Raw genomic sequence first — 12,533 nt, forward strand, 5'->3', positions numbered from 1 at the left:
GATTTTAACTAGAGTAACTACATACGTTTACAACGCGGTATACAGTGGATAATCCATGGAAAGTAATCAGGATCTTATCTCGCGATAGCGGTATAAAATTAGTTTGCGAATCGAAACGAACAAAGTGTGTATTCATGGAAGGCGATAAACGCTCCAGCAGCAGTTACTGCATAATAGAGTGCAAAATGGACTTCGCGCGTGAATCTCGACAAATGCCGATGACGAAATCAATTCGTGCAATTATACATAGTTGCTGGCAGGCGAGTCGATCTTAAGGTCTGTTACAGCTTTCGTGGAATTGTGTCCACGCATCTACGAAGCGATGCTAGATTAACAAGTGTGGGTTCACACGTGTGTGTATGTTTTGTGCTCCCGAGGAGCAGACACGTATACTCATGCAACCCCAGGCTGTATGTTTTGCATGAATTCATGTGCCGCGGAGGCCGCGTGACTATTTTCAAGCGTCCAACGTGCATGCACACACACACACTCACCGGATACACATACGCACACGTTTCTATTTATACAGCTTAACCGGAACTGTACTTTCCGTTTCGCAGGACTCACTCCCGCTTCAACAATCGTAAGCACGTGTGTCTGCTTTGCTGCTGCACCAACCCGGCCTACGAGGACCAATTTTATCCTCCGTTAGTACCAAAGGGGACCTTGCAATTTCATTTCCAGAAAATGCTCGAGACACTCTTGAAAATAAACTCCTATCGTTGCACAATTCGAAAAACAGAACGGTTTTGTGTCCTAAAATAGGACTGCTAGAAGAACACTGGTTGCTTTTTTTCTTTCTAGTCACACTGTATGCATGTATTTCATTTTGATGCTTGAGCCAACTACTGTTTTATATATATACATATGTATGCAATTTCAGTATAAACTTGTAAGGTTCATCCCACGTCAAAGTTCAGGGTGATTGAAAGGTGCAGAGAGCGTTGAGCAGACTTGAGATTTTATATTTTGTTGATGGCTTATGTAAATATTTTTTAGTGTTCTAATGCTAGAGAAAATTAGGATTGTTTTTATGCCTGGAGTTTCATGTATGATCGTAGCAGACGGGTTTCCCTATTTAACCTCTTACTGGCTGCCTATTGATTTTCCCGGGTCCTATTGTTTTGGCATGTCGCGCGTTTAAGCAGATATAATAACGCTCACCGCAAACCGATTTCGTGGAAAGGCAATTGATTCGCGCTCAAGCTACTGAAAATATGAATAAAACAAGATAAATTATTATGCGCGACTAATTTATGAAGCTGTCAATTGGCACAGTGTTGTGAATCATCTCTATTTCGGGAGACACCCGTTGGTTGTCCCTACCCCTCGGCTCACAATTTGAGGTTAGCCTTTACCACACTTGTACAAATAGAACAAGACATAAAGATTTTGAGAAAAAATTCCAAGTGGTTCAAATATTCTCTAAATGAAATTGAATTTACGAATGATCTCTAAACGGGCTTTGGGCTTAAAAGAAAATTAAGGGAACGATTGGAAAAATCCAAGCGACAGTAGCACGCCCATCTGTCGAAAGGCAGGAAAAAAATCAATAAAAGCAATGGGATATGAACTGGTTATTAGTAGGATCAATGAAACAAATTGCAAAGTGCCTTTACTCACTGCGAAAAATATCCATAAATACGAGAATGGCCGTCTTTTCTCGCACAAAATCAATTTGTCACTTCGGCCACAACCACACGTCCAACAACACTCTTGCGACTCCGCCGTTCCAATTTCCACCATTCCTTCTATTCAATCTTCAGTAGCGTCGCACGCGGTCGACTGCCAGAAAAGACTGGCACCACAGGAACCCTCCAGAGCGCTCCTTCCTGCAAACACATTGAGAACTTTCACTATTTAATCATCTTAATTAACATCTTGTACTGATAAATATTATTTTTGCACTGTATCTCTCTAATCCTTAAAAAGTATTCTTTGATTCTTAAAATCCAACCTAAAAAATATTTCTTTCGAATCACTTTTAGTCCTATTCCGTTACAAGTGATACTATGGTGCTATTCATGCATGATACGTTCCTGGGACTATGCAAATAACTAATCCAAACAAACAGACTTTTCTCTAAAAATACAAAGTCTTAATTCCAGATGTTATATATAAATTAGGAATCAATATTCAAAGCACAGATACCTGGTTTTTCCTATTATTTAGTCAATTCGCAATAACATTGTTATTGTAGTATGCAATTACAACATTTTTGGCGTTATGGCAAATAAGCCGTAAAAGATTGTTTGCATAACAATCGTGAGTCATAAGAATGTCTTAAAATTAGGCACTATCCTTCTGTTTCAAAAAAATTTGGAGATTCCACCAGAGGTTTACGAGAGAACGAGACCGCACCAAATTTGGTCATGTCAGGCTCTCCATTCAGTGATACGAGTTCCCGTAGCGTGTAATGATGTAACGTACTGCACGGAGATTAAATCTTATCTCTCACCTAAGATGAATGAAAAGTAGCGAATAGTTATACAACGTTAAACATCTTGTGTAAAAGAAAAAATGTATTATTTCTTATGACGCAAGCAAAACACTATAGTATACATTGTTTCTGTCAGCGAAACGATAACAAAACAAACTTATGATTTGCAGTGCTTATCTAAGCCACAGGGAAGTGGACATTCGTTTCCTGTCAGCAATTTTTGCTATGCGATATTATTACACGTATGAAAAATATTCTTGCAAAAATAATAATAAAGAAAATAAAAAAATATACCTCTCTTAGAATCCATCAATTTTTGATAGTCCCAGTATATGGGAGTGTCGCAACTATAAAAGGCATCGTGAAACAAGCGTTTGAGCGAATTTAAAGAAATACTAAAAAGTGCAAAGCACTTGTCAGAATTTGGGCAATCAAAGTTCGCCCACTGTAAGCATATATATAATTCTATAAGGCCCACATTCCGCGCATTCTTTGCGCGTTGGCGGAAAAAAGCAAGGTTAAACTGTCCAGATGTCAATTCCCTGGAGTAAAGGCACCTACGCTAAACGCTTGTTAATCGTCGGTAACTATACAGAGTTGTTCACCGGCGCAAGTACGAGCCTGCCGTGAATGGACACGAGCGATACTCGGTCGTGTCGCTCTGGACAGCGAACGTAAAGAAACATCAGATGTATTGGTGTCGCTCGTGCTTACTAAAATGGGATACGTCGTCATCCCACACGCTAAAAAGTACTTAAAACGTGCTCGATGCGTCTACAGGGAGCAATACATCCCGTACTATACAGGGAGTATCACTAGTTTCTCCGTGCCAGGATCGTCGAGTTGAAATGCAATTTCAGTTGGGATCGTGCCAAAAACTCGTTCTCGCATAATACAATACATTATTACCCGCCTACTCTAACCTTACCGTTTGACTGTGCAAGGAAATCTGCTCTCCCTCCCAAACAGGAATCTACTTTACCAGCCGAAACTTTGCTCCAGTGACCTTGAGATGGAGCCAGTGTCACGAAATCTGTAGTACCCGCGTTTTTTAAATTGCTATTAATACTACACCAATTTCTTGCATTTTTAATGAATAAAATAAATTATAAATATTTCTTCCTGGAAATTTGTTTACATTGTATTAATTTCTGGTATTGGTAGCAGTTTTCTTTATCGCTATAATGTACGTATTACATCATACGTGTAATATTATATAAGGTATCCGGGATGGAGCAATAAAGTCTTTTGAAGGAATAATGGGAAAAGTTGTAGTCGAGCTATGACTACTGCAGTGATATCGCGTCACGGAACTGCGGATAGAAAAGGGGGGATAGGACGATTCTAGGAGGAGGGAGCGAGATTGCTAGTATATATACGTAGGGAATTGTGCTGGTAGCAGGTTTCGTATTTATTGCTAGCGAGGGGCAAAGAGATACACTGCCTCTCAATTTGGCTCTGAAATGACTTGATTTCTATCTCTCCCAGAGAAAACTTTGCCTCTGATGAATGGTCACCAATGTATATATATACGAATTGCTTAATCTTACACAGGGAATCAGCCCTAAAACTTATCATGCAATTAACGACTCGATGGTACACTCCCTCATTATCGCAACGACTAAATTTTTCTCAATCGTATATATATAATCTTCATTTCTTAAAGAGAGATACGCATGCTTTATCCCAATCACACAGTATTTCCTAGAATCTACCGTCCATATATGACATCAAGCTCTTTCATGCGAATGACAAAAGCCTGTTAAGAAAACACGAAATGAAACCAAATATACGAATATGGTAAATAAATTGCTGATGCATCGATATAGCCACACAAATGCTGAAATAGCATCCAAGAAAAGTAATTTATTCTCTCCCTTCTTTAAATTCACTGACTCACTTCTGATTTTTCTAAATCGCACAGTTAGACGAATTGGACTCAGTGGTTAATGTAAAAAGTTGAGAGTGCATAATTGAAAGTGAAGCGAAGTATGGTAAAAAATAAAAATGATTAAAAATATAATTAGCTTGCGCATTTGAGGCTTGATTAGAATGGTATAATCTAGATATGTAGGAGGGGGTGAAAATGGAAATGGCAAAAATGGAACGGGGATATGGAAGAGGGTGTGGAATGCTGGAGGAGGACAATGGGTGAGAGGTGGACAGGGGACTTTATGGGAAGTCAGAGCTGGAGTGGAGTGGTAGCCATGCTGGCATTGGTCGTAAAAAAAAACTAGACGGCTTGGCAGGGGGATGTTTTGCCAAAAGCTTGGAAGCGTCGCGACGGCGCCAGGGGGTCTGGAGCCAAGTTCCCGGGCTCGCTACTGCCAGTGCCGGTGCCGGTGCTGGTGCTACAGGCGTTGGCGCTGCTGCTGTCAATTCGGCTAACCTCCATTCCCGGGACTCGACCCAAAACCCCTTCGCACAGGATTATCTTCCACAATAATATTCTTTCTTGCTTTTTGCCTGTCCTTGCGTTCCATTTTCCTCCCTCTGCGGAAAATTCTTCGATCCAGTCTTCTTTCCCTCCCTACAAAAAAAAACCCCTCTTTCGACAAGCGTATCCCCACTCGGATACTGCAAAAACCTCCGAGTTTCTTCGACAACTTTTCTCCACCCCCTTTCAACTCCCACTCGTTGCGCAACCTTAGATCACAGAAACTTCCTTCGAAAGGGCACGCCATGCGTCTTCTCAATTTTTAGCAGAAATTCGACAATGCTTTTTCTTTTTCGCGTGCTGGATTTTTCAAATAGTTACTTCTCATTGATTATTCGTATTGTTATATAACTTTTTAGCGGACAATGAAGCACACGAAGAAACTTTATGTGATTTAGGTTTTAATATATAGAGTTGAAAGGAGTGTCTGTTAATGAGCTGAACGATATATATAAACTGCTGTATTGTGAATATATATTTATTACACAAATAATTAAAACTCTAAGAAAAATAAAAGAATGAAGAAAATTACAGTGACGTCTGCATAATATTTTTCGATCACTCTCAGTTATTATTCATCCCCAAAGAAAAATAAGAGATCTTCATAAATGAATCGTAGTATAGCGTGATTCTGGATAAGAAATAATTAATATTCACCAATGGAACAGCTCCTGACGCGAATGTGCAGATCCTTGCCAAAATTATACTAAGAGCATCTCTCTGGTGGAACGAGTGTAACGTCATTCTATGCTGAAATGATTTATAGCCTACGGATGACGTCATCCTTTAGTGATAAATTTCTCTCATGGAGCCATTCTTACCCCAAGAACCTACTTGGTAGATTTATCGAGAAAACAAATAGGTCTATCCAGGATAGAATAAATTTTACGTTTAAGCATTTACTTTACATCGCTTCGCACTTACATAGAATTAGCTTCTGCCAGAAGTATAATGTCACTGATTAAAGAAAAGGAGATGGAACAGTAGTCCAATGATACGAACTAATCATTGACTCAACACAAGATATTCCAAACAATAATTTATAAAATAAAAAGAGCTAGGAAAGTTCTCGAATGACACGAGCTGATCATCTCAGCTTATTATAAAATATTCCAAGCAATCTCACAGATGTATGTATATTTCTTCAAGGTGAAAAATAGTGGTAAAGGGAAGAGGAGGGGGTTTTGGTGAAAAAGTTGGGATGGAACGAAGGTTTACGTCAGGAAGCAAGCTTTATTCGTATTCAGATCTTTCTAGCTCATATAGTTTACGAGTCTTTATCCTGCGGAAGAAAGGGAATGCAGATACATGGCCAGCCCTCGAAAGTCAGAAGACTAAAAGAGGGGGGACGTACCCTGTGCGAGTGCAGTCGAGAATCGGTTGACAAATTCTCTTTGCTACACGGTAGGGCAAGCACGGGACGCTGCGCACTGGCATCGAAATCACCATAAAAAATCAGCCATACCCAACGTCAAAGACTAGAATCGTAAATTCACTTCGAATTAATGCCGATACTTATCCCTGGCCATTCAAACAGCTATAAAACTATCGCTTGGAAGCTCTTAACGAGGCAAATATTAAAATATATATATATATATATACGTAGTGATAAAAATAAGGCAAATTCATTGCAAAGTAATAACATATATTTTCAATTCTTTTATTTCTACCAAAATTAAGTACTAGTGTTCTGAATATCAATCGCTGTAGCTTCACGTGACAATCGTGAAATTTCTTTCACGCTCACATGCTTCAGAGTCCCAACTGTCAATCGCAATCATTCGCACAAGTGAGCGAGTATAATTTATCTATGGGATAAAAATAAATATATTTGATATTTTCATCAATGTTTACAGTCCCAATATAATTACCAACTCTAAAAGTTTGAATTTTCCAGAATTGAAGTAATTTATTCCATGGACTAACGTTTCGATAAATATTTATAACAGTGAATGCTTTTTCGAGGGTTCGAACAAGCTATAGGCTTACTTTCTGGTTCGCCAGAGTGAATGGAGCGGAGGGATGAGGCTGGGGGAGGGTGGGGGGGGGGGGGGGGGGGGGTAGTAGAGCTATCATGCTCCCCCGCGGTTAGCATCCGGCATCCGGTTCCGGTAGCGATTTTTGTACGACGCGGGAGAATCGCGACTAGGCTTCGGGGGATGATGATTCCTCGGAATCTGAAAAGTCAGTGGACCGAGAACGCCAGGCGTATATACGGAATCTGCCTTTGGGGGAGAGGACCCTGGTGTACTGGGGATGAAGAAAGTTATTGTGCGCGCTGGGGGAGAAAGAAGAGCCAAGAGGATACGCGCACTCACATCCGGCCGTTGCAAACCGAGAATCACGACGCGTCATTTGTCAGCGACGAAACCTACCATTTCGATGTAGAGGGGCTAGCATTGACAAATAAAATCGCGTCTTCTGTCAGCACGATCCCATTAACTATAGATCATTTTCTTAAAATAATTTTATAAATCCTGATTTTTTTTTCAGAGCACTCGCAATTGACTTTGCTAACCAAGAATCACTACGCGTCACACACACATTTGTCATTGAGAAAATCCACGACTCGCCTCTTGGAATAATACATATTTCAAAATATTAAATTAAAGGATCAATTATTTCAATTCTGGAAAAATTCAAATTATTGTAGCTTAATTATATGTGTTGCAAGTGTACAAGATAAATCTTCGCACCTCATCGAATACCTTAACTGCAGTATAGTATGTATGCACAAGGGGTTAATTTTACGAGCCGAATTACAAGAGACGCGTGCGCCCAATCGAGACTGTAATTTTAATGATGCGACGAGGGATTATACGACGATCCTCGTTGATTCAATTAACCCCAGGGGTCTCATTCCGTGTCATATAAATGACACATGCGAATTATTCCACAAGCCTCTATTACGCTCTTTTCGATGAAAACGTCATACAGATATATTTTGAATCAGTATTCTTTAAATGTTTATAATTTATTTACCCCATTTAAATGTTTTTTTTAAATATTTCAATAATTTCAATTATAAAGCATTGCCACTGTACCAATTTTTATTTTTATTCTGCATAATTTTTTCTCAATCTTAAATACAAATATAAATTAAAAAGAGCATTCTTCTAGATTATTAAATTTCTCTAGAATAGAGAAAGAAAAACTATTAATCAGTTCACGTATCGATAAAAGACACTGGAGTTTGAACGTTAATATAAGAATCTTTTGTGAAAGTGCAAAGCGTCGGAAGTCATAAGCATCGAAATAATTCGCGACGCCACAGTTGCAATGATAAAACATTAGTTAACAAGTCCCAGGGGGGAGGGGGGTGGTGAAGTCGTAAGCTGCGCGTCGAGGGTGTTAACTACCGTGTGCATGGGGTACTTAAACAGCCCCGGCATTTAAATCCAGTCGAACATTTGGCCACGCGATGCATTAGTCCTGCTAGAGTGATCATGGCTGTGATAGTTTGGATATATGGACATCCACTGCCAAGTTAAGTAATGAACGTTCCGAGGGGAAATATTAAATTATTTCATCCCCTCATCCTCAACCTCACACCCCCATCAACAATGTTTAAAATCTTCGCTTTTCAAATCACGTAAAAACTCTGCTTTTTTATACAGACTTTTCCATTTAACTTCATCGATATCTGCTACAGAAATTTATTATAGAAAAATGAGAAAATTACAAGAATAATTTAATTATTTCAAAGAACGATTTTCTGAATTTGTAATGATTTTACTCTGGTTGATAAATGATTGCTTAATAATGATAGCCGAGAGGTCATTCAGGTTGGAAAATGGATCCTTCGGGGTGCAGTAATTCAATCGCGGATATTTGAGGACTCAATGGACGAATGTGTGTGCGGAAATTCAATCACATCGTTGGCCGAGTTGGATAAGTTGGATTTTCGCGATGCCCGCGTCCAATTTGCAGGATATATGGGCTTTCGCAACAATATCCTTCGGAAGGAAGGCAGTAGCCTTTAGGGTGGGGTCCACGGGCACCCCATAAATATCTAGAAACCACATAAACTGACCGTGAGTGTCGCTCGAGGAAGCTGCCAGAGCGAACAAAAGTCCTGCTAGCCCTAAGCACCAGCCACTCCCGCCATACCGAGACATCCTACAGGACAGATTACTGACTAAGTGCTTCGATACTCTCCTCTTAAGTGCTCGCCCTTTATTTTTCTTCTTCTCCTTTTCATTTTCTGTCTTCGATCCCCCTTACTCCCCCCTAAATATCCAGCATTACTATCCATTACAATTAGGAGGATTAATAAGCTGTTATTAAAAATTCTTTTTTTTTTATTTAAAAACTACATTTATTTATTTTCTCGAAACGAACTTTATCCTCTTAAATTATTTTTAAACGTTCTTGAGTGAAATTAGTTGTGATGAATTTAATAAAAATTCAATATTTTCAATCGGATATTTTCTTGGTACTAAATTATTTTTTGACTAATGATTCATGACTCTTTTTTATGGATATTAATTAATAATTATATGAATCATTTGTAACACAATATTAAGAAATAACAGGTTTGTGCTTATAAATTCTACAGTCAACTGATACAACCATAATTATAAATACGATGTATCACAATTAAAAGTGAAATGGAAACGTAACCTAAGAGATAGGGCAATTTCGCACACACCATTATAATGCTCGAGCGAAATCTAGAATTAGCCGAACGTACAAGAATGAATCACATCTGTTTCGCAGCTTTAGATTTCTCTACTTCGTTAGTGCAGAGTACATACGAAGTTTATTTTCGAACTTGGCGAATTTGTCGCTGTGAGATTAAAATTAAAATGTTCCAAAAACCTCAATTTATTTTGTTAGCAATCTTCGCAGAAATTAATGTTCCTCGAGATATAATAACATGAAGAATCTATACAAGACACGAGATATCGTATGTTATGGTTGACTGATTGAACACATTAATTAGAATTTTAAATTAGAAAGAAAATTTATTATCAAATGATAAAACTAAACTATAGTTATTAATCGATTATTATATAGATTTCTAAATTGTGTTTCTACAGTAGTTGATTATACATTAATTAGAAATTTCTATGAAAAACAATAAACCTAAAACGCGAGTCATAATTAAAAACAAAGATCCATTATTCGTTATACGAGACACTCTAATTTTCTCTATTAATAGTTCTATGAATTTTTAAACAGTGCTTATGTATAGCAGTTGAAAGAATAGCTTGCTTTTCTGTAGATTAAAAGGTTATATTCAAATAGATCATACAGGGGAAGATAAATGGAGAAAGCGAGAGGAGAGTTGCCCCTTTGGAATCGTCAAGAGGAGATAATTAATAATAATTAAATTCGAATTCAGAGTCCTCCGGGATCTACCCCATCCAGTGGAGCAAAAACATCGTTGATCTATGCCAGAGGGCACCAAGGATTACAAACGTCATCGCCCGCGTGTTATTCAAGTTTTTTTTGCTCGCTTTACTTTCTTCGTGTATAAAGCTTTCTTTGTTCCCATGCTTAGCCAACCTTGACACGACGCTATTATTACCAGTCTTCCGCTTTCAATCCTCCTACTTCCTTTTGTCTCATGACCACAATTTTTTCTTGCCATGCTTACCTTCGAAAAATCATTGTTGTCACGTGTGTCGTTGAACGTTCGATGACACGGCAATAAACCTTATTGTATTAATAGGGGAATAGTATATAATATATATATATGAATATATATAAAAAAAACTGGGGAAAAACACTGAATAAATAGATTTCGTTCTGGATGCATTCATGTTTCACACACATACGAGTGTATAGTATTAGGTGCATGACTTGACATTGTAAAAAATATTATAATAAAGTTAAGTAAAAGTAGTGTATTTAACACCTGTAGTAATTTTTATCCTCGTGAAACAAAGTCATATAAATTAATTATATTACATAATAATGCTAATAAAGCGTAATACATAGATTATTTAAAGTAATTTACTGTAAATAGTTAAATTTTTAATCACTGCCTTTCCGATATCTATGCTCATTTAAAATTTAAATTATTTCTCAAAGAATTTCTTTACTAGACTCTCATCAAGACTCTAATTCTTTGTTAATTGGGCCATTTGTCCTACTTGTGCAATTATTACTTTAATTAGCATAGAAATGACAATGTAATTGAACAAAATTCAGAAGGAGAATTCAGTTATAAAAAGTCCCATCTTATTTTTATATATTCCAATGTTTAGCAATTATTTTGATAAAATCTCATCGACGATACGTAAATACTTAATTTTCCAAATTTAAAGTTTAATTAAAATAGGAATATAATTTTAATTCAACACAATGTACAAAAAAATAATTTAATTATAAAAAGGTTCACGTTATTTTTCTATATTATATTGCAACTTGGCAATAATTTTGTTAAGATCTAATCGACGATATGTAAATAATACAGTATTTGTCCAATTTAAATTTCATCGAATTTGTTTGGATGGGGCATGATAAAATAGGATATGCAAGTGAATATCGGGCGGTACAAGCGAGGCCGGGCGTATCCAATCATCGATAGTGCATATATTTGTACATAAATGCAGGGTACCTACTGTGACAAATCAAAATATATTTTATCGCCCGTGTATACGCTCACTTGGGGTTGGGCTATCTTGTAATAGATTCGCATGGAAACTCCTCATGCCCTCCGTATCGGTAGCACCGTACGTATGACTTGGAATGATTTACAGCGACTGGGGACGCAATACCACGAACGATTTGCTTGATCGAATTGCCGACTATCGATTGATTAAAAGCCCACACTTTGGGGATACGTCGATTGAAAGTTACATTCGATTGGGGTGTCATCTTTTGTCATATCAGCAATAGACCCCCCTCCTGTCATCCACTCCAGTAATTCTCCTTCTATATGACTATATGTACGTTCTTGTTAATATATACGAACGTTGAGAGCAAATGTGGACTGATCCTAGATCGCGTAATAGAATTTTCCAATTTTTAAATATTTCTTACACTTTTTCGTACATGATAATTCAAGATTTGTGTAGATTTGTAATCTTGCATAAAATACTTTGTGTATCAGTAAAATATAACAAAAACTATGAGTAGTCTTGGTTCTTAACAACAAATTTCATTGTGTGTTATGAGAATATTTATAGTACATTGGATATTGAAGATATATATTTTTTATATTCTACTAGTTTTCCTGTTTACCGAATTTGTTCTACTAAGGATTCAAATACGTATAGATACTTGGTTTTGTAATAAACTACTCATTTAATTTTAAAAAAATAGCGACTCAAATTTAATTAACTTGATTAACTTTTTTAAAGATTTTTTCGTCATTGAATAATTTAATCAATTGTGACATTCGTCAATAATAATATTCCTTAATACTTCCATTAATGCACCCTCTTTATATTCCTTGGATATTTTCTCTTCTCACAACAATGCAGCTGAATAAACAGTTTCATCTCATATCTGAATAACGCAGATTTTTTTAATCTCAAGAATCTTCTCTCCCTTGTGGTTCTTTTTCATCTTCTATTATATTATCTCGAGGACACTGGGATTTTATTACCCTTGCTGAGGAACGAGACTGTTTGCATAACAAAGTGCTGCTAATTTTTCTGTAAAACATTTTTCTAGAGCCCTTCTTTCACTGCCTCAACAGAG

At 37.2% G+C, this 12,533-nt stretch overlaps 1 protein-coding gene across 4 annotated transcripts in view; it reads right to left on the reverse strand.

Annotated features, from left to right (window-relative positions):
- Nucleotides 1–1,741, reverse strand: part of rhea (Talin_middle and talin-RS domain-containing protein rhea) — a 39,222-nt gene extending 37,481 nt beyond the window's left edge. For 3 of the 4 annotated variants that reach the window (XM_066732406.1, XM_066732402.1, XM_066732407.1), the window contains exon 1: nt 1,624–1,741. The gene's annotated coding sequence lies outside the window, so the exon portion shown is untranslated. The remainder of the gene's footprint in view (nt 1–1,623) is intronic. The other variant, XM_066732405.1, reaches the window with a different exon arrangement.
- Between the last annotated feature and the right edge of the window lie 10,792 nt (nt 1,742–12,533).

Source organism: Prorops nasuta, unplaced genomic scaffold, assembly GCF_024137725.1.
Source record: "Prorops nasuta isolate Cenicafe-Biocafe unplaced genomic scaffold, Cenicafe_Pnas_1.2 PNAS00010, whole genome shotgun sequence".
Lineage (NCBI taxonomy): Eukaryota > Metazoa > Arthropoda > Insecta > Hymenoptera > Bethylidae > Prorops > Prorops nasuta.